Source organism: Lutra lutra, chromosome 4 (assembly GCF_902655055.1).
Source record: "Lutra lutra chromosome 4, mLutLut1.2, whole genome shotgun sequence".
NCBI lineage: Eukaryota > Metazoa > Chordata > Mammalia > Carnivora > Mustelidae > Lutra > Lutra lutra.
Window position 1 is genome coordinate 81,999,780 of NC_062281.1, and position 26,789 is coordinate 82,026,568.

Consider the following 26,789-nt stretch of genomic DNA (forward strand, 5'->3'; position numbering starts at 1 on the left):
ACAATACTCGAATAATTTTTGAAACCTGTGATGGCTAATAATAATCTTGAAGAGAAGATTACCATCTTTTTGCTATATTACTATCTTTGAGTTTTAATTATACGCATCATTTAGAATGACTTACCCATTAATTTTTAGTACCCACATCATTTATTTCCTTCCAATCATTTGCTTTCCAATCACTTTCCAATCACTTGCTTCCAAACACTTGTTTTCTTCATTTGTCCACTTCCAATGAGCATCAAGTAAATTTTGGCACATAAATGTAATGAAGAATAAAAAATTCTCTGACATATCTTTCTAACCAACTGGGATGGGCCAGGATCTTGTCAGAAAATATTGCATGATGAAATCCTTCCTGTTGAATGACTAAATTGATATGAACATCATATTTCTTTTCTTACTTCAGTATGCATTGTCTATTTATAAATTCATGAGTTTTAAGAAATTCATGAAGGATACTGTCATTTGAAAATTAATCTGATATTTCAATCATGTAATCAAATTTACCATGCTCATTATAGTCTCAAGTTCTTCTATTTGCTTTCATCTTCTGATTTTTCTGATAATTGTTACCTGTCTTTCTCTGTTCTTTTTTTCTCTGTCATTATTGGTGATGAATAAAAAATTCAATCTCAGTTGTGTTAAATAAAATTTCAAAAATAGTGTAGGGGCGCCTGGGTGGCTCAGTGGTTAAAGGTTCTGCCTTTTGCTCCAGTCGTGATCCCAGGGTCCTGTGACGGAGCCCCACAACGGGCTCTCTGCTTGGCAGGGAGCCTGCTTCCCCCCCTCTCTCTGCCTGACTCTCTGCCTACTTGTGATCTCTGTGAAATAAATAAATAACATCTTTAAAAAAATAGTCTATAAGGATGGTGTCTCCAGTCTTTCATACATTTTTGAAAATTCAGAACTCTGGGAAATGCAATAAGAAACCTGAATGATAATGCAATAGTTATAGTTTATTGTATTTTTGAATCATCTTTTAAACCAAGGATAGGCAAATTTTTGCTGTAAAGGACCAGATGGTAAATATTTTAGCTTTTTGAGCTATACAGTCTATGTCATCTTGTCTCAAGTCTGCCTTTGTAGTGCAAAAGCAGATATAGATGATACATAATGCATGTGCTTGGAGGTGATCCCATAAATCTTTATTTATAAAATCGGTAGACAGGCTGGATTTGGTCCATAGCTGCAGTATGCAGTGAACACCTGTTTAAGATTCCATGATTTTTTTGTTTCCCTATTATTTCAGTGTATTTTAGCCTAGTTGGAAAAAATTTCTAGGCAGCAATAAATATCTACCATGATTCAGAAGCAAAATAGCAAATGTAGAAAAACAGCTAATAAGATATAGAAAAATAAAGTCACTAAGATTCCTATTCTGAGATTTAGAAAATGGCCCAATGATTCAACATAAGAATTGCAAAACAGAATTATTACATATGAAATTAGTAAATTTTATTTTTGATATTTGAATAGTATACTGTGAGAATAAAGTGATAAAATACCACTTGTTACAAACACTTTTAATGGTACAAAAATATCATAAGCTAAAAGTTTAGTGGCTGATGGTAGACTGAAGTTCTTTTTATATAGAAATAAATGAAGGTCCTGAGTTGGGATAAAAACATGGATGCTGTCATCACCTTCCTCTCTAAAACTGTTATCTGATAACAAGTGTCAGTAATAATTAACCATAGTAGATGAAAAGGATTATGCAGAGATGAACACCGATAAGAGCAGTATGATTGCTGAATTAAGCTTTGCATTAGCAGCCAGGTGAGGAAAAGGGAATTTTTTTTTAAATATTTTGGTACTTTTCATTGTCTTTTTCAATCAACAGAGACAGAAAGAGAGAGAGAACATACACATACGATGCTATAAACTAAGCATTTTTCCATATTATTTAAAATCTCTGTGGAAAGCATCATTTTAATGGTTGAGCAATATTCCATCCTATTGATGCTGTAATTTATGGAATCATTTCTTCATTGTTGGACATTTAACTTGCTTTCAGATCCCCCTCCTCTGTTATTTACAGTGCTTTGGAGAAAATCATTGAGTATAATTTATTTTCCTCTCTATTCTTAGCAGTGATATTCCTGGGTTAAAAGGTGTGATATGGCTAGAAGTCTTTTTTTTTAATTTTTTTAATTTATTTTCAGCGTAACAGTATTCATTGTTTTTGCACCACACCCAGTGGTGGGTATTGGAGAGGGCACGGATTGCATGGAGCACTGGGTGTGGTACAAAAGAGAACTTTTTTAAACCTAAGATACATTATGAGAAAAAGACTCAGACTAGTAAGTCTAAGAATCCTAAGGGGTACTATATAGGTCCAGTTTTGGTAGTGATCTTTGCTTCCAATAAAAAGGAATATACATTCTCTCCGCAAGAAAGCATGGTCAATTTAAGCCCTCAGGGCATGTATCAACTAAGACTGAATACATTTAAGCACACAAGCAAAATCTAGTGTACAAGGAAATAAGTTAAACTGGATGAGGGTTAGTGGAAATGAAAAATAGAAACATCATCCCGGTAACTTTAGATCCTTGAATACTGTAGATGTTACAGTTATTCTATACTTGATCCTTGAACAACATGAGTTTGAATTGCATGGGTCCACTTACACTGGAGGTATTTTCAATAAATATGGTATAATGCTGTAAATGTATTTTCTCTTCCCTATGATTTCTTATAACAGTTTTTTGTCTAGCTCACTTCATTGTAATAATACAGTATATAATACTTATACAAAATATACATTAATTGGCTGTTCATGTTGTCAGTGAGGCTTTCAATCAACAGTAGGTTATTAGTGGTTGAGTTTTGGGTGAGTCAAAAGTTAAAGATGGAATTTACACTGCATTGGGGTCTAGAGTCAACTATATAAAAATGTAAAATGCTTATAAAATAAAAAGTAGCATCACAATAGCACAGAAGTTATTAAGTAATAGAACATCAAAATGATCAGAAGATTTGAAAAAATCTCTCTCTCTCTATATATATATATCACTTAATCTTTGTATATAAACTATATATAATCTGATCTTAACAAATATATATATTTACAACTTATAAATCTCTCTCTCTCTGTATGTGTGTGTATATATATACACACACATACATATACATGTATGTGTGTGTATATATAAATATACATATATATATATAAATATATATAAATACATAAATATATATAAATATACACACACATATATACCTCTAATCTGAATAACCAAATCTAGTTAATTTTTCATCCTAAATTCTTATCTCTCAAAATACATCTCTTTTTCTCCATTGTACCATCATACCTGCTCCTAGGTGGCCATCATCTCTTATCTGGACTTCTGTAATATCTTCCAAACTGATCTCCTTATATCAGTTCTTGTACCTTTTATTTTTAAATGCATATCTAGTTATGTTATGCATTCCATTATATCACAATTGCCTACCACCACCTGCTATGTTCTGCCTCCCCACGACCATCTTCTCTAGCTTATCACCATGTCCTCATGGAAGAATCCTATCCTTTCCTTGCTGGGATTTTCTCATTATAATATAAAATTATAGCACTTTGTATTCCTTCTTGCTCATACCTTTATTTGTTTATTTTTAAGATTTGTTTATTTATTTGAGAAAAAGAATGTGAGTGGGGAGAGGAGAAGAGGGAAAGGAACAAACAGACTCTGCACTTGAGCATGGAGCCAGAGGTGGGGCTCAGTTCCAGGACCCTGAGATCATGACCTGAGCCTAAATCAAGAGTTGGATGGATAGCCAGCTGAGCCACCCAGGTGCCCAACAGCACTTTCAAAAAGTGTAACTGTGTGTTTATCTGAGTGACTCTTTTATCAATGCCTCTCTTTCCTCCCAACTGAAGACCCCACTTTTTTTCCTTCTTTTTTTACTTATTATGAGCACCTACTATAATGTCTGTCATGTTGTGGTTTTAAACATATATTTTCCAAGAAAAATGATTGAATAATTAGCCTTTATGTGATGAAAACATAACTGGCCTAAGAAAAATGCTACCATAGTTACTGTCATATGAATATTAGTTTGTTAAATTAAGAAGATCCATGTGGCATGCCAGGAATAGAGAGATAAACAAAACAGAACAGAGTATATAGATTTCACATTCATTATTTTTCATTATGTATAACACAAGAAGCATCACTTGTCATTGAAAATTAAGTGGGTGTTAAATAAACTGATATTTACATAACCTATGTGCATTTTCTAGTACATTTATTCCCATACATATGGCTATAAGAGAAAAAAAGAACACTTGTTATTCTGACAATAATTCAATCCTGAAAAATTTATCCTAAGGAAATTATCTCAACTTTCCTTAAAATGACTTTGACCTTGTTTGTCTGTCTACTCAGCTATCACACATGTCCCAGCCACTCCCACAGTTACAACAGTATGATATGTATTTTGAGTTCACCGTAAGGTCTCTCTTGCCTCTAGCTATGATTTCATAGCTGCTTTCTAAAATATTTTATTTTTAGGAGTTTTAGATTTACAATACAATTGGGATATAGGTACAGAAGTTTCCCATAAATCTCCTGTCTCTATTCATCCACAGCCGCCCCCTATGATCAACATCACACACCAGAGTGGTACATTTTTTACCAAGGATGAATCTACATTTACACATCACAATCACTCAAAACCCATACCCGAAGTTCATGATGCACATTTTTGGCATTGTACATTCTACAGGGTAGACAAATATATAACATGTGTCCATCAGTAGACTATCATACAGAGTGTTCCCGCTACCCTAAAATCCTCTGTGCTCTGCTGACACATCTCTCTCCACTGCCACGCCCTTTGCAACCACTAATCATTTTGCTCGTCTCCATAGTTTTGCCTCTTCCAGAGTGTTATACGGTAAGAATAACACAAGTAATCTTTTCAGATTGGCTTCTTTTACTTAGTCATGTGCACCTAAGGTCCCTGCATGCTTTTTTGCGGTGTGATAGCTCATTTCTTTTTAGTCCTGAACTATAACTGCTTTTTTAGCTACCTGAAATACCACTGTTCCCTTTCTCTTTACCTTCTTCCTCCTCATAACCTAACTCACACATACTCTATTCTACCCAATCTTCAACACTTAGAATTTGTATTTTTCTTTATTTTAAATGATGTCTCCTTTTTCTAAACTGTAAATTCTGTGAGGGGACTAATGATGTCTATCTCTCCACCACAGCACTCCAGTGCTTATCACAGAGTTGGACAAACCATAAAAACTTAGTAAATATGTCAAAAGTATAACATCACTTCATTTTCTTGTAATCACAAAATATGGAGATAGGTGTCCAGTACATAAATGTTGGTACATATATGAAGGAGAATACTATGATATTATTAAAAATATTAACTCTACAATAGGCCTCAAATGATAATAAAATGGTATAATGGTGTTTAGTATGAAAATTACAATGTATAAAAATTATTTAGAGGGACACCTGGGTGGCTCAGTTGGTTAAGCAGCTGCCTTCGGCTCAGGTCATGATCCCAACGTCCTGGGATCGAGTCCCGCATCGGGCTCCTTGCTCGGCAGGAGCCTGCTTCTCCCTCTGCCTCTGCCTGCCATTCTGTCTGCCTGTGCTCGCTCTCTCTCCCTCTCTCTCTGACAAAAAAAAAAAAAAAAAATATTTAGAAATCACATTAAAGTAATACATTTAAACTTTGCAAGAGGATTGGAAACGTTTGGGTGATTTTAAACATTTATTATAATAATTTATGAACTACGCATATGCTACTTATTTAACATCAATAAATAAAGCAAAAATGATTGATAGATAATAAGAAAAACCTTCCAATGGATTTCTGGTTTAGACTTATTAAAGGAACACTGACTTTGTTTCATTTACATAGTATCAAAACCCTTGTTAATTCAATCAAAATATTATTCAGAATCCAAATATACTGATATGACTTTTGGTTTTAGTAATAAGTATTTAATTCAGTAACTTTTTCTCCTTTAAGTGATCATACGGACACTATAAATATAACATAAGTGGATTTTTCCTTGACATATGTATACTTATGTTCAGCATTTATCTGTGTAATAGCATATCATAGTGAGAATCTATCTAGCTTGTAGACTATAGGAATAATTACAGATATAACTTAATTGTTGTATATAAATATATGTGGACTTTTTTACATACAAATATACATGGACACTAATATACACACTTATATAGAAATGCAAGTAATGTGTATTTGATGTATATTAATACACTCTCAGATATCAGTTTAACATGACAGGGCACACTTCCATCTCAAATCTTAAAAATGATGTGAGTGTGTATTTGAGGAAAATAAAACTATAATAGTAATAATACTGGGTCAAAAAAAGGGTGCTATCAAGAGGAAATATTTAAATTTTTTGTCATCATTCAATACAAAAAAATAATAGCACTGTCTGAGAAAAACTACATACAAAGTTCCATATAATCAAAGAAATGCTACAAAGCTTGAAGTAGTTCTAGGATGAGGAATAGTTCTAGGATGAGGTATATAGGAGGTGGCCATCTCAGAATAAGTGGGTCTGGGGCAGTATAAGAAGGATTAACCAGGGAGATGCATTTTTTCACAGCATCTCTTACCTCTACTGTGCAGAACAAAGAGCAAGAGAGGCATTTATCTAGAATTTAAGGTATTGAAAAGGAGTCTTGGTCATTCAGTGAGAGCAGATCCACCCCAGATAACTTCAAGTAACCAAAAGGAAGAAAGGGCCCACACAAAAAATAATATAGTATGCACTGACAATCTTTTGTTAGGTCTCTTGAATAATTGTTTTTATAGAACAAGTAAACATAAATTTTAAACAGAAGGTGAGTTGATAGACATTGCTAAATATTAGCCAAAAATAAAATCACAAAATTATGGTGAACTATTCCAATACCTGAGGGTCTTGATATATTTAAGATGTATTATATATATGACATATCATATATATGTACATATATATGATATATTTAAATTAAATATAAATAAAACTGTTGAAGATTTAAGAAGCTAGTATGTACATTATCATAAAATATTAAGACCTGGAATTCTGCCTCTGTTTAAGATGTAGGCCATAGCCCCAAGTCTGCCCTGAGATGACAATGAGATAAAATGATAACTTTAAAAGATCATTGCATACATATATATTTTTTAAGCACTTCAGATATCTGGGAAATCAAAAGAGTCTTAAAAAAACTAAATTGCTGGGACGCCTGGGTGACTCAGTTGGTTAAGCAGCTGCCTTCGGCTCAGGTCATGATCCCAGCGTCCTGGGATCGAGTCCCACATTGGGCTCCTTGCTTGGCAGGGAGCCTGCTTCTCCCTCTGCCTCTGCCTGCCACTCTGTCTGCCTGTGCTCACTCTCGCTTCTCTCTCTATGACAAATAAATAAATAAAATCTTTAAAAAAAAAAAAACTAAATTGCATGGACTGAAGTGTTCTTTTAACGGAGCAAAAATCAACTTTCCTCCCTGAGGCACGTGTTGAGTATAAAAACAGGCAAGAAAAGCACTAAGCTTGTCATAGACAAAGGGACTCTTCGTGGAGGATGAAAAACTAATTGAGACTTTAAAAACCAAGTAAGCTCTTTGGGATTGGGATTTTTGATAAATTCTAAGCATTCAGCTACCAAATGACTCCAAAGGGTTTTCATTAAGTAATGGTTAATGCAAGAAATGGATGTCTTGGAGGAAAAGGTAGAGATGGGGTGCCTGGGTGGCTCAGTCGGTTAAGCATCTACCTTTGGCTCAGGTCATGATCCCAGAGTCCCACATCAGGCTCCCTGCTTAGTGGAGAGTCTGCTTCTCCTTGGGACCCTCCCCTTTCTTGTGCTCTCTCTTTCTCATTCTCTCTATCTCAAATAAATAAATAAAATCTTAAAAAAAAAAAAGGAGGGGGAAGGCATAGAGAGAAGGCCCACACTCCTTCAGTGCAAAAGGAAAATCCTTCTAGCATAGAGGACAGCCTGAAATTGACACAGGATAGGCGTTCTATCCCTGAATGCAACCTAGCCCTAACTCAGATAATTTAATCAAATGATCATCCTCTCACATCACTGATTCTGATAAGCAGCACTATTATTATGCCACAATGACCAGTATACTGTCAGGAAAACAAAAGAAATTAAGCATCCAATACAATCAAATTGACATAAATATTTAAAAAGCAGAAAGAAAATAAGAACATGCTGCTTTTAACAGAACAACAGAAAGAAGCCTGCTATTTATATAAAGCCATGAAATCCAGAATAAAATGCACATAGACTAGATTTATGCCCACACTTTAAAAAGACAATAGATATAGATAGATAATAAATAAATAAATAAATAAATAAACAAATTAATAATAACAAGCTGAAAAAAACTGCTGAGTTGAGGAAAGGGAGCTGAGATTCTGAGTACACCAAAGCAGCATTAATTTAGAAGACGTATTAACAAAGAGGAGAAAGATGCACAGAGTGAGAAATTAAGAAATCTGCAGTTAGTCTTGAGTATTCAGCAAAGCACTGATTGGGGCATGCATGTTCTGGAGGAAAGTTCTGGAAACCACAGCATCACACAGAGGCAGCAATACCCAGTACTCATATAGCCAGGCAATGACTCTTCAGCAGGAAATGGGAACTCTCATGATTCCTAGGCATTGGGTAGAGCCCACAGAAGAATTTTGCTTCAGGAAAAAGAGCTGAACCAAAATCAGTTCTGGTCTCACCGAAAAAATCTTAAAATCAAGATATAAAAAAATCAAACCATATCTCTGCCCAGAGACTCTGTGGCCTTGTCACTTTCAGGCCCAGGAGCCTAACTGGAAAGAGAAGAGATTAAAACTAGTGAAATTAAAAAGATTAAAAAAAAAAGAAGAAGGAGGAGGGGCACCTGGGTGGCTCAGTCAGTTAAGCATCTGCCTTTGGCTCCAGTCATGATCCCGGGGTCCTGAGATTGAGCCCCTCCACAATCAGGGTCTCTGCTCAGCAGGGAGTCTTCCTCTCCCTCTCCCATCCCCTTCCCATGCTCATTCATGCTCTCTCTCTCTCTCTCTCTCACTCCACTCTCTCTCTCTCAAATAAATAAAGAATAACATCTTTAAAAATAAATAAAAAGAAGGTTGAGGAAGAAAATACTTTAAAATATACATATAATTAAAAGAAGTAGAATAAAATAAATATAATTGAATAAAATGGAAAAGAGAAAGAAAGTGAGAATCCTTATTGAACACCAGTCAGTGAAGCCATCTGGCTAGGTCCACTGTGGAGGGCTGGTGAGCCAGCAGCAGCTGAACCCAGTCTCCCTCAGGCTTGGGAGCTGCCTACCTTGGGTGTGAGGGATGACTGGTCCACCCAGGGCTTCCACAGTGGCACTGACAAATTTTTTGTTTCCCCTTCCACTGGCTGCTGTAATCTTAAACTGCCAAGAGCCTGATGTCTGTATCTACAGAGCAATGCATGTCCTGGGGGTCCTATGAGCAATATTTGGAGGCCTCTTGATGGACAGCTGAAATTTACAAACTCCCAGGAGGGTCATACTGGTTTTGAGAGCCTTTTGTCTGTGGTAATGCTTTCGTGCAGAGCTGACCTTGAACTCTTTGCTGTCTTGCATCTCTCTCTGTGCTACAGCTTCTCTTAGCTTCACTCTGCACCAACTGTGGGCATGACGTAGGCCCCAGCTCTGAGAAGAGGCCCCTTTGACCTGTGTGATCCCTACAGGGCATCCTCCTGATGGGATTTGGGGTGGGGGGGCAGGGGAGATGAATGCTGTAGCCCCAGCTGCCTCTGTATGGGAGTGACATGCAGTTAGAAGGCAGGGAGGCCTTGCTAAATGAAAATGTCAGTCCGATGGTGCCTATGCTGTCCATTCAGGTTTGTGTGACATGATCACCATGCTCCCTGGGTTATAACTCTGTCAATTTCCAGCAGCTAATTGATGCTGAGTGTGCCTTGGACACCACGAAATTTGTTGTGATTAAGAGAAAGCCACTTCATATCATGCATTCTCCATCTTTGAGAGAATCTTGTACATGAATTGTCTTCATCCAGATCGTGGACAAATCTCTAGGAAAAAAGGCAGTTCACAATACTTCTGCTCTTGGAAACACTCTGTCCTTCAAGGTAGTATGATATGAAAACAGCCCTAAGGGTTATGCATTTGCCCACTTAGAGACCCAGGGCGCTCCTGACAAGGTCTTTGGAAGACAAACAGTAAACTCCCCAATGACTTTCCAGTGTTTGTGAGCAGATTCAAATCTCCAAAGAGTGGGAAGCTGAATTTGGAGCCAAAGCCAAGGAATTCACCAATGTTGATACCAAAAACTTTGAGGAAGAGGTGAATGATGAGAGTCTGAAAGAGCTATTCAGCCAATTTGGCAAGACCCTAAGAGTCAAGATGATGAGAAATCTCAGTGGGAAATCCAAATGCTTTGACTTTGTGAGCTGTAAAAAGCCTGAATATGCCATTAGAGGCCTGGAAGAGATGAATGGAAAATAAATCATATTTATAGAACCTTCACAGAGAAAAAAAGTGGGTGATGGGTTGAGATGAAGTGGAAAATCTGAATAGCAGAAATGAGAGAACTGACCAATATCAAGAGGTGAATCTCCACACAAATAACGCGTGTAACAATGAGAAGTCAAGGGAAGAGTTTTCTCCTTTCAGATTACTCACCTGTGCTAAGGTAATGCTGGAAGATGGGAAAAACAGAGGATTTGGCTTCATGTGTTTCTCCTTTCCTAAAGAGGCAATCAAAGTAGTCATCAAGATGGATGCAGGCATGCTGACTCTGAGCCACTGTATGTTGCTCAGGCCCACAGGAAGGAAGGAAGAAAAAAGGCTCACCTGACCAACAAATCTATGCAGCAGATGGCCAACATCATCTTAAATCAGTTCCAGCCAGCAGCCAAGAGCTATTTTGTGCCAGCAGCTCTACAAGCTCAGGGAAGACTTTTACATTACACACCTCACCAGTTAGCACAGATGAGGCCTAGTCTATGTTGGCAGCAAAGTGGGAGACTCCAAGGTTTCCAAGGAATACCATGCATTATAGGCCAGTCTGGTCTTGTCCAACTCTTCGCCATCTGGCTCCAACTGGTAATGTTCCATCCTCTCATGGCCTCCCTACTGCCACTCAGAGACTCAGTGTTCTCACGGCCAAAGTATAGAACTTAGCACCTCATGCTGCTGTTGCTGTTACTGCCTTGCAGATATGCTCCCAGAGTCTGCAGCCCTCACCCTGTCTGTCATACAGCCTCTGCAGGCACCCCAGCCTCTTTGCATGTGATGGCACTAGAGCCCCTGACCACTTCCATGCTGACCATGGCACCTCCCAGGAACAAAAGCAGATGCTGGGATACCAGCCGTTTCGTTCATCCAAACAATGCATTCAAACTGGTTGGAAAGACAATAAGGACTGGCAAGTCTGAGCTGCTACACATTCCAGAGTCTACTGAATCCCTCCACCCTAAAGTGGACAAAGCTGCTGTTCTACCCTTCCTCATGCTAAGAAAGTAGCTGTCCAGAAGTTAATGTCTGTTGCCATTGCTACATCTTATACAAGGAAAAAAAAAAAAAATTCATGAGCCAGATAACCCCTTATGGAATTTAGCTCAAGGTTTGAAGATTTCCTAGCTTAACCTGTGGACTTCAACACTAAGAACCACAAGTTACAAATTTAGTTGGTCACTTTCTATCAAAAGGTCAATTATGAAGTACCTAGCATTTTTCAGTTAAAGGAATATATTCTCTGGGTTCTGCTATTGTCCAGACAATGTTAACTATTGTGTTTTTTCCTATCGTGGGCTTTGATTTTTCCCTCTAGAAATTTGTTTTATTTAATGTAGCTAAGTCTTAAGTTTTTCAATAAAAAAATTCATGAAAAAAGATTAAACCAATTCCAAGTAATATAAATGTATCCCAAATAAACTAAAAGTCATGATAGGAGTAATAAAATATTCAGTACCATGAGAAAAAGTTCACAATATCTAGAACGTTAACAATGATTACCAGAAAGGCAAAAAAGCAAAATACGTCCCATAATGAGGAGAAAAAGTCATTACTCATCCAGAATTGGCAGGAATTAGCTGACAAAGACATTTAAGTAGTTACTGTAACTCTATTGCATGTGTTCAAAAATTGAAGTAGAGTTGTGGTGTTACAGAGACCCAAATCAAACTTCTAGAGCTAAAACTAAATGTTTCTGGATGGATTAACAGTAAATTAGATATACACAAATTGGAATTAGTGAAGACAAAGCAATAAAAATTATCAAATAGAAATGTGAAAAGAAAAAATTTAACAGAGGATTATTGACCATAAGTACAATTTCAACCACCTAATATATGGTATTCAGTCTCCAAAAGGGATTTTTTGAAGTATTTTAAGATGTAATTGCCTAAAATTCTCTAATTTTATGAAAAGTATAAAAACCGCAGATCTGAGAGGTTCAATGTAACTTTTTAATCAAATTGATTAAAATCTGTGATAAATAGAAATTTTATAAACAGCCAAGGAACAAAAACAAACTACAAGTTATTCACAGTAGGACAAAGATAAGGATGCATGAAAATTAATAAAAGGAAACCTTTAAAAGTGAAGTTAAGAGGCCAGCAGGGGGAGCTCTATAGTGCCCTACCAATTCCTTTTGCAGACCCGAAAGGAAGATATACCTTGCAAGTCAATTCTACTTTAAGTAGTACTTTACTACCCCAGCAAAAGGAAGAAAGACTGAAACATAACCTAAATCACAAAATAAATCTCAACAAATTTTAAAAGGAACCAACTTATACTGAGTTTTTCCTCCAAATTCTGAAGAATATAATTAAACTAGAAATCAATAATGAAAGTTATCTGGAAAATCCCCAATTATATGGAAAGAAACCAAAAAACAACATATTTTCAATATAATGAAAGTAAGAAAACTACCAAAGTTTGTAGGATGTTGAAAATAGTACTTAGGGGAATATTATAACAGAAAACACATATATTAAAAAGGAGAAAGCTTTAAAATCAGTGATCCCCAACTGGCATCTTAAGTCACTAGTAAAAGAACAGCAAATTTTATAAAAATAAGCAACTGAAAGGAGATATTAAAAATCACAGTGTAAATCAATGAAATAGGAAATATAAAATAAATAAAAATCAGTAAACCCAAAAATGAGTTCTTTGAGAATACAAAAATAAATAAGTAAGTAAATAAATAAAGATAGGCCTTTAGCAGGACTGGTTATGGAAAAAGGAGACATGATACCAACTGCTAATATGAGGAATAAGAGAGATGGAATTGGCATATATTCTGCAGATGTTTAATACAAAAGAGTATATTATGAATGACTTCATCCTCATAAGTTTAAGAACTTCAGTAAAAATGAATAATTTCTTTGAAAGACACAAACTACCAATGCTCCTTCAAAAACTACATAACTATATAGTTCTAACATTATTACAGAAACTGAAGTTGTAGTTCAGTTCTTTTCTATAAAGAAATTCTACATTCATATGGCTTTACTGGTGAAGTCAAATAATAATTTAAAGAATAAATAATGACAATTCTCCATAAAATCTTACAGAAATTTGAAGAAAAGGAAATAATTTCCAATTCATTCTATAAGGCCTCATCACAAAACCTGTCGGTTATCACAAGAAAAGAAAACTCATAAAAATCCTTCATTAAAATAGATGCAAAAATTCTAAACCAAATTTTATGAAGGAAAATCCAAGAATAATATATCAAACAGATATAAACAAACATGAGCAAGTGGGATTTACCCCAGGACTGCAAGATAAGATCTACATTAAAAAAAAATCAATCAATATAAGTCAAAATACTAACAAATTAATAAAAAGATAATGAATGTTCTCAATAGAAGCAAAAAAAAAAAAAAGAATATTTGACAAAACCCAACATCCACTGATGATAAAAGTCTTAGCATACCAGGAATAAGGGATATTCCTCAATCTTAGACATGGGACATAGAAAACTAGAGAATAACAACTAACATCATACTTAATGGTGAAAGATCAAATGCTTGCCTACTTGTATCATAAATGAGACAAGTATATCTTGACTCATTTTACAGAAACAACATTATATTGGTGACTCAAACCTATACAATGAAGCAAGGAAAAAAACGCATCAAGGTGAAAAGGGGTTAAAACTGTGTTCATAGATGACATGATTGTCAATGGAAAAATCTCATGGAATCTATCAAAATTCTATTAGAATTAATAACTTCAGCAAAGTGGCAGGATATAATATCACTATGAAAATTAGTTTTATTTATGGATCTTAGCAATAAGCAATTAAGCATTTAAAATAAAGGGAACAGAGAAGAAGGGAGTTGGGGGAAATTGGAGGGGGAGATGAACCATGAGAGACTGTGGACTCTGAGAAACAATCTGAGGGTTTTGGAGGGGAGGGGGGTGAGAGGTTGGGTGAGCCTGGTGGTGGATATTATGGAGGGGCCGTACTGCATGGAGCACTGGGTGTGGTGCATAAACAATGAATTCTGGAACACTGAAAAGAAATTTAAAAAATAAATAAAAATTAAAAAAATATATATCCTAAAAAAATAAATAAAATAAAACAAAGGGATCAAAGCTTTGGAATAGCATGACATAATTAGGGATATAAAATTGGGATAAAACTGATAAAAGATATAAAGGACTTATATTAAAGCTGTCAAACAGTGATGAGATAAATTAAAATCTATATAACTAGAAAGAAAGAAATTTTGTTGATTAGAAAATTCAATAATGTTAAGATTTCAATTCTTCCCAAATTAATTTATAGATTCAATCCAATACTAATAAAAATGCCAGCAGACTTTTTGTAAAATTCGATGAGCATATTCTACCAGTAGTATGGAAATGAAAATAACCCAGAATAAAATAAAGTATTCTGAAAAAAGTAAAGTTAGAGGACTAACACCACCTATCTAAAGGCTTAATTTAAATATAAAAATTTATGACATTGAAAAAAATTATGACATTGGTATCGTGATAAAAAATACAGCAAGGGAACAGAATAAAGAGCCTTTCATACATCCATATGTCTATGGCTAACGTGTATCTAAGAAAAGCTAAACAACAACTCAGTGGAGAAAGAGAAATTTTCCAAAAAACAAAACAAAACATCACATATACACATATACACACACTCCACACCTATATATGTCACTGAAACAACTGTTTATCCATATACAAAAAACACAACAAACAAAAATAATTATAAAACCTTTGATCTATAGACCTAAACATAAACTAAAAAAAAAAAAATTTAAAAAGTAAAGCATGGTGGGGAGGAGTCAAGATGGCAGAGAAGTAGCAGGCTGAGACTACTCCAGGTAGCAGGAGATCAGCTAGATAGCTTATCTAAAGATTGCAATCACCTGCAAATCCAATGGGAGATCAAAGAGAAGAAGAACAACAATTCTAGAAACAGAAAATCAACCACTTTCTGAAAGGTAGGACTGGCGGAGACGTGAATCTAAAGCGACAGGAAGATAGACGGTGGGGGTAGAGGCCGGCTCCCGGCAAGCGGCGGAGCAACAGAGAACAAAATCAGGACTTTTAAAAGTCTGTTCCACTGAGGGATATCGCTCCAGAGGCTTAACCGGGGTGAAGCCCACGCAGGGTCAGCGGGGCCTCAGGTCCTGCAGGGTCACAGAAGGATCGGGGGTGTCTGAGTGTCACAGAGCTTACAGGTATTAGAATGGGGAAGCCGGCTACAGAGACAGAGACGAGGAGTCAGCTCTCAGCTCGGGGTTACCTTGAACAGGTTGCAGGCTCAGTCAGCTTGGAGTGTGGCCGGAGGCCAGGGTGACGGGAGTAATTGGGCGCTGTTCTCTGAGGGCACACTGAGGAGTGGGGCCGTGGGCTCTCAGCTCCTCCCAGCCAGAGACCGGGAGGCTGCCATCTTCATTCACATCCTCCCTGACTCTACTGAAAGGAAAGCGCTCAGGGAACAAAAGCTCCCGAAAGCAAACCCGAGCGGATTACTCAGCCTGGCCCCTGGTAAGGGCGGTGCAATTCCGCCTGGGGCAAAGACACTTTAGAATCACTACATCAGGCCCCTCCCCCAGAAGATCAACAAGAACTCCAGCCAGGACCAAGTTCACCTACCAAGGAGTGCAGTTTCAATACCAAGGAGAGCAGCGGAATTCCAGAGGAGGAGAAAGCAAACCATAGAAGTCCTGGCTTTCTCCCCATGATTCTTTAGCCTTGCAGTTAATTTAATTTTTTTTTCTTTTTCAATTTTTTTTCTCTTCTTCTGCCAATTTTTTTAAACTTTTACCCTTTTCTTTTTTAATGTTTTTTAACTAGTTTATCTAATATATATATATATTTTTCTTTTTTATATTTTTTCTTTATTCGTTTTCTTTTTTTAATTTTTTTTTTTCTTTCTGAACCTCTTTTTATCCCCTTTCTCCCCCCTCACGATTTGGGATCTCTTCTGATTTGGTTAAAGCATACTATCCTGGGGTTGTTGCCACTCTTTTAGTATTTTACTTGCTCCTTCATATACTCTTATCTAGACAAAACGACAAGGCGGAAAAATTCACCACAAAAAAAAGAACAAGAGGCAGTGCCAAAGGCTAGGGACATAATCAGTACAGACATTGTTAATATGTCAGATCTAGAGTTCAGAATGATGATTCTCAAGGTTCTAGTGGGCCTTGAAAAAGGCATGGAAGATATTAGAGAAATCCTCTCGGGAGATATAAAAGCCCTTTCTGGAGAAATAAAAGAACTAAAATCTAACCAAGTTGAAATAAAAAGAGCTATTAATGGGTGCAACCAAAAATGGAGGCTCTCACTCCTAGGATAAATGAGGCAGAAGAAAGAATTAGTGATATAGAAGACCAAATGACAGAGAATAAAGAAGCTGAGCAAAGGAGGGACAAACAGCTACTGGACCACGAGGGGAGAATTAGAGAGATAAGTGACACCATAAGATGAAACAACATTACAATAATTGGGATTCCAGAAGAAGAAGAAAGAGAGAGGGAAGCAGAAGGTATATTGGAGAGAATTATTGGAGAGAATTTCCCCAATACAGCAAAGGGAACAAGCATCAAAATCCAGGAGGTTCAGAGAACCCCCCTCAAAATCAATAACAATAGGTCCACACCCCGTCACCTAATAGTAAAATTTACAAGTCTTAGTGACAAAGAGAACATCCTGAAAGCAGCCCGGGAAAAGAAGTTGGTAACATACAATGGTAAAAATATTACATTGGCAGCAGACTTATCCACAGAGACCTGGCAGGCCAGAAAGAGCTGGCATGATATATTCAGAGCACTAAACAAGAAAAACATGCAGCCAAGAATACTATATACAGCTAGGCTATCATTGAAAATAGAAGGAGAGATTAAAAGCTTCCAGGACAAACAAAAACTGAAAGAATTTGCAAACACCAAACCAGCTCTACAGGAAATATTGAAAGGGGTCCTCTAAGCCAAGAGAGAGCCTAAACGTAGTAGATCAGAAAGGAATAGAGAAAATATGCAATTACAGTCACCTTACAGGCAATACAATGGCACTAAATTCACGTCTCTCAATAGTTACACTGAATGTTAATGGGCTAAATGCCCCAATCAAAAGACACAGGGTATCAGAATGGATAAAAAAACAAAACCCATCTATATGTTGCCTACAAGAAACTCATTTTAAACCCGAAGACACCTCCAGATTTAAAGTGAGGGGGTGGAAAAGAATTCACCATGCTAATGGACATCAGAAGAAAGCAGGAGTGGCGATCCTTATATCAGATCAATTAGATTTTAAGCCAAAGACTATAATAAGAGATGAGGAAGGACACTATATCATACTCAAAGGATCTGTCCAACAAGAAGATCTAACAATTTTAAATATCTATGCCCCTAACATGGGAGCAGCCAACTATATAAAGCAATTAATAGGGGCACCTAGGTGGCTCAGTGGCTTAACCCTCTGCCTTTGGCTCAGGTCATGGTCTCAGGGTCCTGGGATCGAGCCCCACATCGGGCTCTCTGCTCAGCAGGGAGCCTGCTTCCTCCTCTCTCTCTGCTTGCCTCTCTGCCTACTTGTGAGCTCTGTCTGCCAAATAAAAAAATAAAAAAACCTTTAAAAAAAAACAATTAATAACAAAATCAAAGAAACACATCGACAAGAATACAATAATAGTAGGGGACTTTAACACTCCCCTCACTGAAATGGACAGATCATCCAAGCAAAAGATCAACAAGGAAATCAAGGCCTTAAATGACACACTGGACCAGATAGACATCACAGATATATTCAGAACATTTCATCCCAAAGCAACAGAATACATATTCTTCTCTAGTGCACATGGAACATTCTCCAGAATAGATCACATCCTTGGTCATAAATCAGGTCTCAACTGGTATCAAAAGATTGGGATCTTTCCCTGCATATTTTCAGACCACAATGCTCTGAAGCTAGAACTCAATCACAAGAGGAAATTTGGAAAGAACCCAAATACATGGAGACTAAACAGCATCCTTCTAAAGAATGAATGGGTCAACCAGGAAATTAAAGAAGAATTGAAAACATTCATGGAAGCAAATGATAATGAAAACACAACGGTTCAAAATCTGTGGGACACAGCAAAGGCAGTCCTGAGAGGAAAATATATAGTGATACAAGCCTTTCTCAAGAAACAAGAAAGGTCTCATGTACACAACCTAACCCTACACCTAAAGGAGCTGGAGACAGAACAAGAAAGAAACCCTAAACCCAGCAGGAGAAGAGAAATCATAAAGATCAGAGCAGAAATCAATGAAATAGAAACCAAATAAACAATAGAACAAATCAACGAAACTAGGAGCTGGTTCTTTGAAAGAATTAATAAGATTGATAAACCTCTGGCCAGACTTATCAAAAAGAAAAGAGAAAGGACCCAAATAAATAAAATCATGAATGAAAGAGGAGAGATCACAACGAACACCAAAGAAATACAGACAATTATAAGAACATACTATAAGCAACTCTACGCCAACAAATTTGACAATATGGAAAAAAATGGATGCATTCCTAGAGACATATAAACTACCACAACTGAACCAGGAAGAAATAGAAAGCACGAACAGACCCATAACCAGTCAGGAGTTTGAAACAGTCATCAAAAATCTCCAAACAAACAAGAGCCCAGGGCCAGAAGGCTTCCCAGGGCATTTCTACCAACGATTTAAAGAAGAACTAATTCCTATTCTCCTGAAACTGTTCCAAAAAATAGAAATGGAAGGAAAACTTCCAAACTCATTTGATGAGGCCAGCATCACCTTGATCCCAAAACCAGACAAGGATCCCATCAAAAAAAAAGAACTACAGACAAATATCCTTGATGAACACAGATGCAAAAATTCTCACCAAAATACTAGCCAATAGGATTCAACAGTACATTAAAAGGATTATATACCACGACCAAGTGGGATTTATTCCAGGGCTGCCACGTTGGTTCAACATTCGAAAATCAATCAATGTGATACAACACATTAATAAAAGAAAGAACAAGAACCATATGATACTCTCAATAGATGCTGAAAAAGCATTTGACAAAGTACAGCATCCCTTCCTGATCAAAACTCTTCAAAGTGTAGGGATAGAGGGCACATACCTCAATATTATCAAAGCCATCTATGACAAACCCACCGCAAATATCATTCTCAATGGAGAAAAACTAAAAGCTTTTCCGCTAAGGTCAGGAACATGGCAGGGATGTCTATTATCCCCTCTGCTATTCAACATAGTACAAGAAGCCTAGCCTCAGCAATCAGACAACAAAAGGAAATTAAAGGCATCCAAATCGGCAAAGAAGAAGTCAAACTATCACTCTTCGCAGATGATATGATACTATATGTGGAAAACCCAAAAGACTCCGCTCCAAAACTGCTTGAACTTGTACAGGAATTCAGCAAAGTGTCATGATATAAAATCAATGCACAGAAATCAGTTGCATTTCTCTACACCAACAACAAGACAGAGATAGAGAAATTAAGGAGTCCATCCAATTTACAATTGCACCCAAAACCATAAGATACCTAGGAATAAACCTAACCAAAGAGGCAAAGAATCTATACTCAGAAAACTATAAAGTACTCATGAAAGAAATTGAGGAAGACACAAAGAAATGGAAAAATGTTCCATGCTCCTGGATTGGAAGAATTAATATTGTGAAAATGTCTATGCTACCTACAGCAATCTACACATTTAATGCAATTCCTATCAAAGTACCATCCATTTTTTTTCAAAGAAATGGAACAAATAATCCTAAAATTTATATGGAACCAGAAAGACCTCGAATAGCCAAAGGAATATTGAAAAAGAAAGCCAAAGTTGGTGGCATCACAATTCCAGACTTCAAGCTCTATTACAAAGCTGCCATCATCAAGACAGCATGGTACTGGCACAAAAACAGACACATAGATCAGTGCAACAGAATAGAGAGCCCCTGAAATAGACCCTCAACTCTGTGGTCAACTAATCTTCAACAAAGCAGGAAAGAATGTCCAATGGAAAAAAGACAGCCTCTTCAATAAATGGTGTTGGGAAAATTGGACAGCCACATGCAGAAAAGTTAAATTAGATCTTTTCCTTACACCACACATGAAAATAGACTCAAAATGGATGAAGGATCTCAATGTGAGAAAGGAATCTATAAAAATCCTTGAGAAGAACACAGGCAGCAACCTCTTCGACCTCAGCCGCAGCAACATCTTCCTAGGAACATCGCTAAAGGTAATGGAAGCAAGGGCAAAATTGAACTATTTGGATTTTATCAAGATCAAAAGCTTTTGCACAGCAAAGGAAACAGTTAACAAAACCAAAAGACAACTGACAGATTGCGAGAAGATATTTGCAAACAACATATCAGATAAAGGGCTAGTGTCCAAAATCTATAAAGAACTTAGCAAACTCAACACCCAAAGAACAAATAATCCAATCAAGAAATGGGCAGAGGACATGAACAGACATTTCTGCAAAGAAGACATCCAGATGGCCAACAGACACATGAAAAAGTGCTCCATATCACTCGGCATCAGGGAAATACAAATCAAAACCACAATGAGATATCACCTCACACCAGTCAGAATGGCTAAAATTAACAAGTCAGGAAATGACAGATGCTGGAGAGGATGCAGAGAAAGAGGAACCCTCCTACACTGTTGGTGGGAATGCAAGCTGTTGCAATCACTCTGGAAAACAGCACGGAGGTTCCTCAAAATGTTGAAAATAGAACTACCCTATGACCCAGCAATTGCACTACTGGATATTTACCCTAAAGATACAAAAATAGTGATCCGAAGGGGCACGTGCACCCAAATGTTTATAGCAGCAATGTCTATAATAGCCAAACTATGGAAAGAACCTAGATATCCATCCACAGATGAATGGATAAAGAAGATGTGGTATATATACACAATGGAATACTATGCAGCCATCAAAAGAAATGAAATCTTGCCATTTGCGACGACGTGGATGGAACTAGAGGGTATCATGCTTCGTGAAATAAGTCAATAGGAGGAAGACAACTATCATATGATCTCCCTGATATGAGGGAGAGGAGATGCAACATTGGGGTTTAAGGGGGTAGGAGAAGAGTAAATGAAACAAGATGGTATTGGGAGGGAGACAAACCATAAGTGACTCTTAATCTCACAAAACAAACTGAGGGTTGATGGGGGTGGGGGGTTGGGAGTGTGGGGGTGGGGTTATGGACATTGGGGAGGTTATGTGCTATGGTGAGTGCTGTGAAGTGAGTAAACCTGGCGATTCACAGACCTGTACCCCTGGGCAAAAAATATATGTTTATAAAAAATTAAAAAAATTAAAAAAAAAGGTAAAACATAGGAGAAATAGTTTTGACCTAGAATTAGGGAAAGATTCCTTAAATATGACAATAATGGCACATCAAAAAAAGAGAGAGAGAGAAAGAGAGAGAAGAGAAAAAAAATCATAAACTTGGTTCCTCAAAATTTTAAATTTCTATTTTTTGAAAGATATTTTTATGATAATGAAGAGACAAGCCAGACTTTCATTTCCACTCCCATATTTAAGAAGCTTGAAAATCACCATTCTATCATGACAAAAAGCAAAAAGCTGAACAGTAAAAAATCAACAACTTTCCTTGGATCAATGAGGGAGGAAGACACAGGGGAAACTACTACCCCAAAAGATTGGATAGACAGACAGGAGAATAGAGGGAGTTGCCACTTCCCAGAACAGATACTCAGTAGTGAAACTATCATAGGAAGAAGTGCCAGGTTAAGAAGCCTCACTGCACTTTATGCATTGCTGGAGGTTCAGTGTAGACAATACTGAGAGTTAAAGATCCTAGGGGACCTGGGGTCTGGGGAGCCAGCCCACACAATATTGTGAAATTTACTTTTAGGAGTAAATCTTACCAGATTCCTAGAGTAGTGGTCAGAAAAAAATCTTCTCAAACTTCTGGCAGGGTCAAGGGAAAAGAAACCATTCCGAAAGACATCAGAATACTCTGTTATTCATAGAAAACCTGCCTTTGAGGTAAATAGTAAGACTTTTAACTATAAGAAATAAACTGATAGTTGCTGGAGGGGAGGTCAGTGGGGGTAAAGGGTAATCATATGATGTGATGAGTAAGGATGTTATATACAACTGATAAATATTGAACACTACGTCTGAAACTAATGATATGTTGACTAATTGAATTTTTTTAAAAAGGGGAGGCTGCCTTCAGAGGAAACAGGTTAATCAGAGCCTAACCTGCGAGGATATTATCAGAAACTAAGTGGCCTGGGGAAGGGAAATACCTAACTCCAGCCCAGTCTAGCCATCCTGTCCCACATAACTGAGGATAAAAATACCGAGAAGCACTTGAAATGTTCACAGTCCAGAAGCATAAGCATACTAAATGACTGACACCTAATCATAAGACTACATACTTTCTCTTGACCCACACCTCACCACTACACTATTAAAAGCCTGTTTACATTACTTTCTTATACTCAGTATGTCCTGTCTAGCTATCAAGAAAAGCTTACAAGTCATGCCAAAAGGTGAAAACACAATTTGAAGAGACAAAGCAAGCATCAGCACCAGACATGTCTAGGATGTTAGAATTAACAGATAGGGAATTTAAACACTATGATTAATAAGGGGTTTAATAGGTAAAATAGCATGCAAGAACAGATGGGCAATATAAGAAGAGCTATGAAAATCTTAGGAAAGAACTAAAAAGAAATGCTAAAGATTGAGAAACTATAATAGAAATGAAGAATTCTTTGATGGGCTTATTAGTAGACTGGATATGGTTGAGGAAAGAATATCTGAGCTAGAAGTTATATCAATAGAATCCTTGTAAAGTGAAAAGCAAACAAAAAAAACAAAAACAAAATAAAACAACAAAACAAGAAAAACCCAAAAAACTAAAAAACAAGGCAAAAACAAAAACAGAATACCCAAGCACTATTGGACAACTACAAAGGTGTAATATTTGCATAATGAGAAAACCTGAAGGGGAAGAAAGAGAAAGGAATATAAGAAATACTCAAAACACATAAAGACTGAGTATTGCCCCCGAATTAATGTCAGACACCAAACCATAAACCCAGAAACACAAAATGCAAAACTTTAAAACTCCTACAAAGGTAACATAGGAGAAATTTCAGATGATCTTGGGCATGGTGATGCCTTTTTAGGTAGAATACAAAGATATGATACATGAAACAATTAATAAAATGGAATTCATTCAAATTAAAAATGTATGCTATGCACAGAATCAAGAAAATTAAACAATAAGCCACAAACTGGCAGAAAATATTTGCAAAAGACACATGTGATAAAAGACTGTTATCCAAAATATTAAAAAGAAAAAACAAAACAAACTCTTGGAACTCAACAATAGGAAAACAACCTGATTAAAAATGGAATAAACCCTACATTGGGGCTCTCTGCTCAGTGGGGATCCTGCTTCCCCCTCTCTCTCTGCCTGCCTCTCTGCCTGCTTGTGATCTCTCTCTCATTCTCTGTAAAATAAATAAGTAAAAATCTTTTTTAAAAATGGAATAAAGACCTTAATAGATTCCTTACCAAAAAAATTATAAAGATAGCAAATAAGGATATAAAAGAATGTTCAACATCATAAGACATCAAAGAAGTGCAAATTAAAATAACAGTAAAATACCACCATGCACCTGTTAGAATGGCCAAAGCATAGAACACTAACAACCCCAAATACTGGTGAGGATGTAGAGCAATGGGAACTCTCATACATTGCTGGAGGGAATGTAAAATGGTACAGCCAATTTGAATGACTATTTGGTGGTTTCTTTTAAAACTAAATCTACTCTTACTGTATGATCCAGCAATAGTACTCCTTGGTATTTATCCACATAAATTGAAAACATATCCACACAAAGACCTGCACATGGATGCTTATAGCAACTTTATTTATAATTGCCAGAACATGGATGTAATCAAGATGTCCTATAGGTAAATGGATTAATAAAATGTGGTACATCCAAATAACAGAATATTATTCAATGATCAAAAGAAACAAGCTATCAAACTATGAGCAGGTATAAAGAAAACATAAATGCGTATTACTAAGTAAAAAAATAAAAAGCCAATCTGAAAAGGTTACAGTGTATCATCCCAGTTATATGAATTTCTGGATAAGGCAAAAGTATGGAGACAATAAAGAGATGGTGGTTTCCAGGGTTGTGGGGGAGGTGGAATGAGTAATCAGACAACAGAGGATTTGTTGGGCAGTGAAAATAATCTTTATTATAATGATGGATACATGTTGTTATACATTTGTCCAAACTCATAGAATCATGCTAAAACTTAACTTACGGTAAACTATAAACTTTAGATGATTATGATGTGTCAGTGTAGTTTTGTCCTTGGTAACAAATGTACTAATATGAGTTATGTTGATAATGGAGGAGGCTATGGATGTTTGAAGGGAGGGTGTATATGGGAAATCTCTGTACCTTCCCCTCAATCTACTGTGAACCTGTGAAATTTGGATTTTTTGATCCAAAAAACATGTAGTCTTTATGAAAAATACAAGGCACCGACTAGTAAAATATATTTGCTAAGCACATTAAGGACACAAATTCAGAATACATAAAGAGTTCTTAGACTCAATTAATAAACACAATAATAAAATGTGCAAAAATGTAACAAATGTTTCATTAAAAATAATATTTTGATGGTGAGTAGGCATATGAGAAGATGCTCATAATAGAATTTATTCCTAATGGAAATGCAAGTTAAACTCCAATGCAATGCCACAGCACATCTATTAGAATAGATAAAATGACAAAAACTGGCCATATCAATTGTTGGTAACTTATTAGGAACATCCGTAACTTTGAAAAAAAATGTAACAGTTTCTTAAAATGTTAACTAACAGTCTTTGCACTCTCAAACACTAATCCAAGAAAATGAAAACATATGTTCATTCAAAGACTTGTATGCCAGTGTTCCTAGTGGCTTTGTATGTATTATCAAAAAAACTCCATCTCTGCCGCTTTCCAAGGTCAGTCACTGGGTTGCTTCTGCGAGCTTGCAAGGCCTGAGAGCAGTTTAACCTCTGGTTCCTGGTGTTTCATAGCTGCCCAGTAGCCTCCATGCCCTTGGCTGTGAATGAGCATGTGTCTGTGCATGCCTGCCACGGTAGGTCTGGCCTGCAGAAGAGAGCCACTAGCAGACTCCTTTCACCAAGACATCACTGATGTGGCTGGGAAATAGTATTTCATCTGGGTCGTCCATGGAACATTGCCAGTCAGTCAGTGTCTGGCCTTGCATTATCTTCATTCCCATGTATCTTTTTTCCCCAGAATCTATTCCTTCCTCTTCTGTCTGCTGGGACCACTCACAATTTCCACTTTACTACATTTCCAGGCTTTTAGGACACTCCAGCAGCAGGTTTATCAGTCTTCTGGGATTCTTGCCAGGTTACTAAAGCCCGTATCCCAAGGAAGTGTCCAAGTCAATGAATCCTTGCTTTTTCAGTCTTACATGCCAGCCTGCTTGGCCAAGAACCCTCAAAACACAATCCCAGGAGTTGACCCTGGTTTCTACCAGTAAATGGTCTTCCCATATCAGGACCTGCCTATCTCCAGAGAGATTAGGCTGGAATTTATCTCATCATAGGCTTTCCTGCTTACATTAGGCACAAAATCTTAAAAATCACCAAAAAAAAAAAAAAAAAAAAAAAAGTAATGATCAAGCAAATAATATTTAAATACAAATAAAGCTGTATTTAACAAATTATCGAAATTTTAAAGGAAGAAAAGAATAGTTATGCCTTAGTCCTCATGTCCCTGATTATTGCACTGTTAGCCTACTTCACTGTCTGTCTCTCCTCAATAGCTATCCTAGTGAGGACTGACAGGTTAAGTGTGAATACTCCTCACCAAAGCTGTTCAGTGTCATGCACCACCATCTAGCTGGCCTCTTATTGCAATCAGCTGACCTAGTGAAGGGCTAGAAATTCTTGCTTACAACCAAGTTGAACTCCTTCCAATCTTCCTTTTTGCTATGACACATAGACACAAATTTTGTTTTGTTTTGTTTTGTTTTAAATGCCACCAGTAGAATTTTCTTCCTGAAGCAAATTCATAAATTGTAACTCTGATAGGTTAAAACAGAGTAAAGGAATTTCATGTCAGCTAGAATTTCTCTCAGTCAAAATTGTTAAAACACTGACATGGTTTACACAGGAGTTTTCATCATCGAGGGTTATATATATTTTAAAAAGAAATAAATTTAATGTAAATGATTAGC

General features: G+C 36.6%; 1 pseudogene; it reads left to right on the forward strand.

Annotated features, from left to right (window-relative positions):
* The first annotated feature begins 9,808 nt into the window (after nucleotides 1–9,808).
* On the forward strand, nucleotides 9,809–11,437 carry LOC125097295 (polyadenylate-binding protein 4-like; annotated as a pseudogene).
* The last annotated feature ends 15,352 nt before the right edge of the window (nucleotides 11,438–26,789 follow it).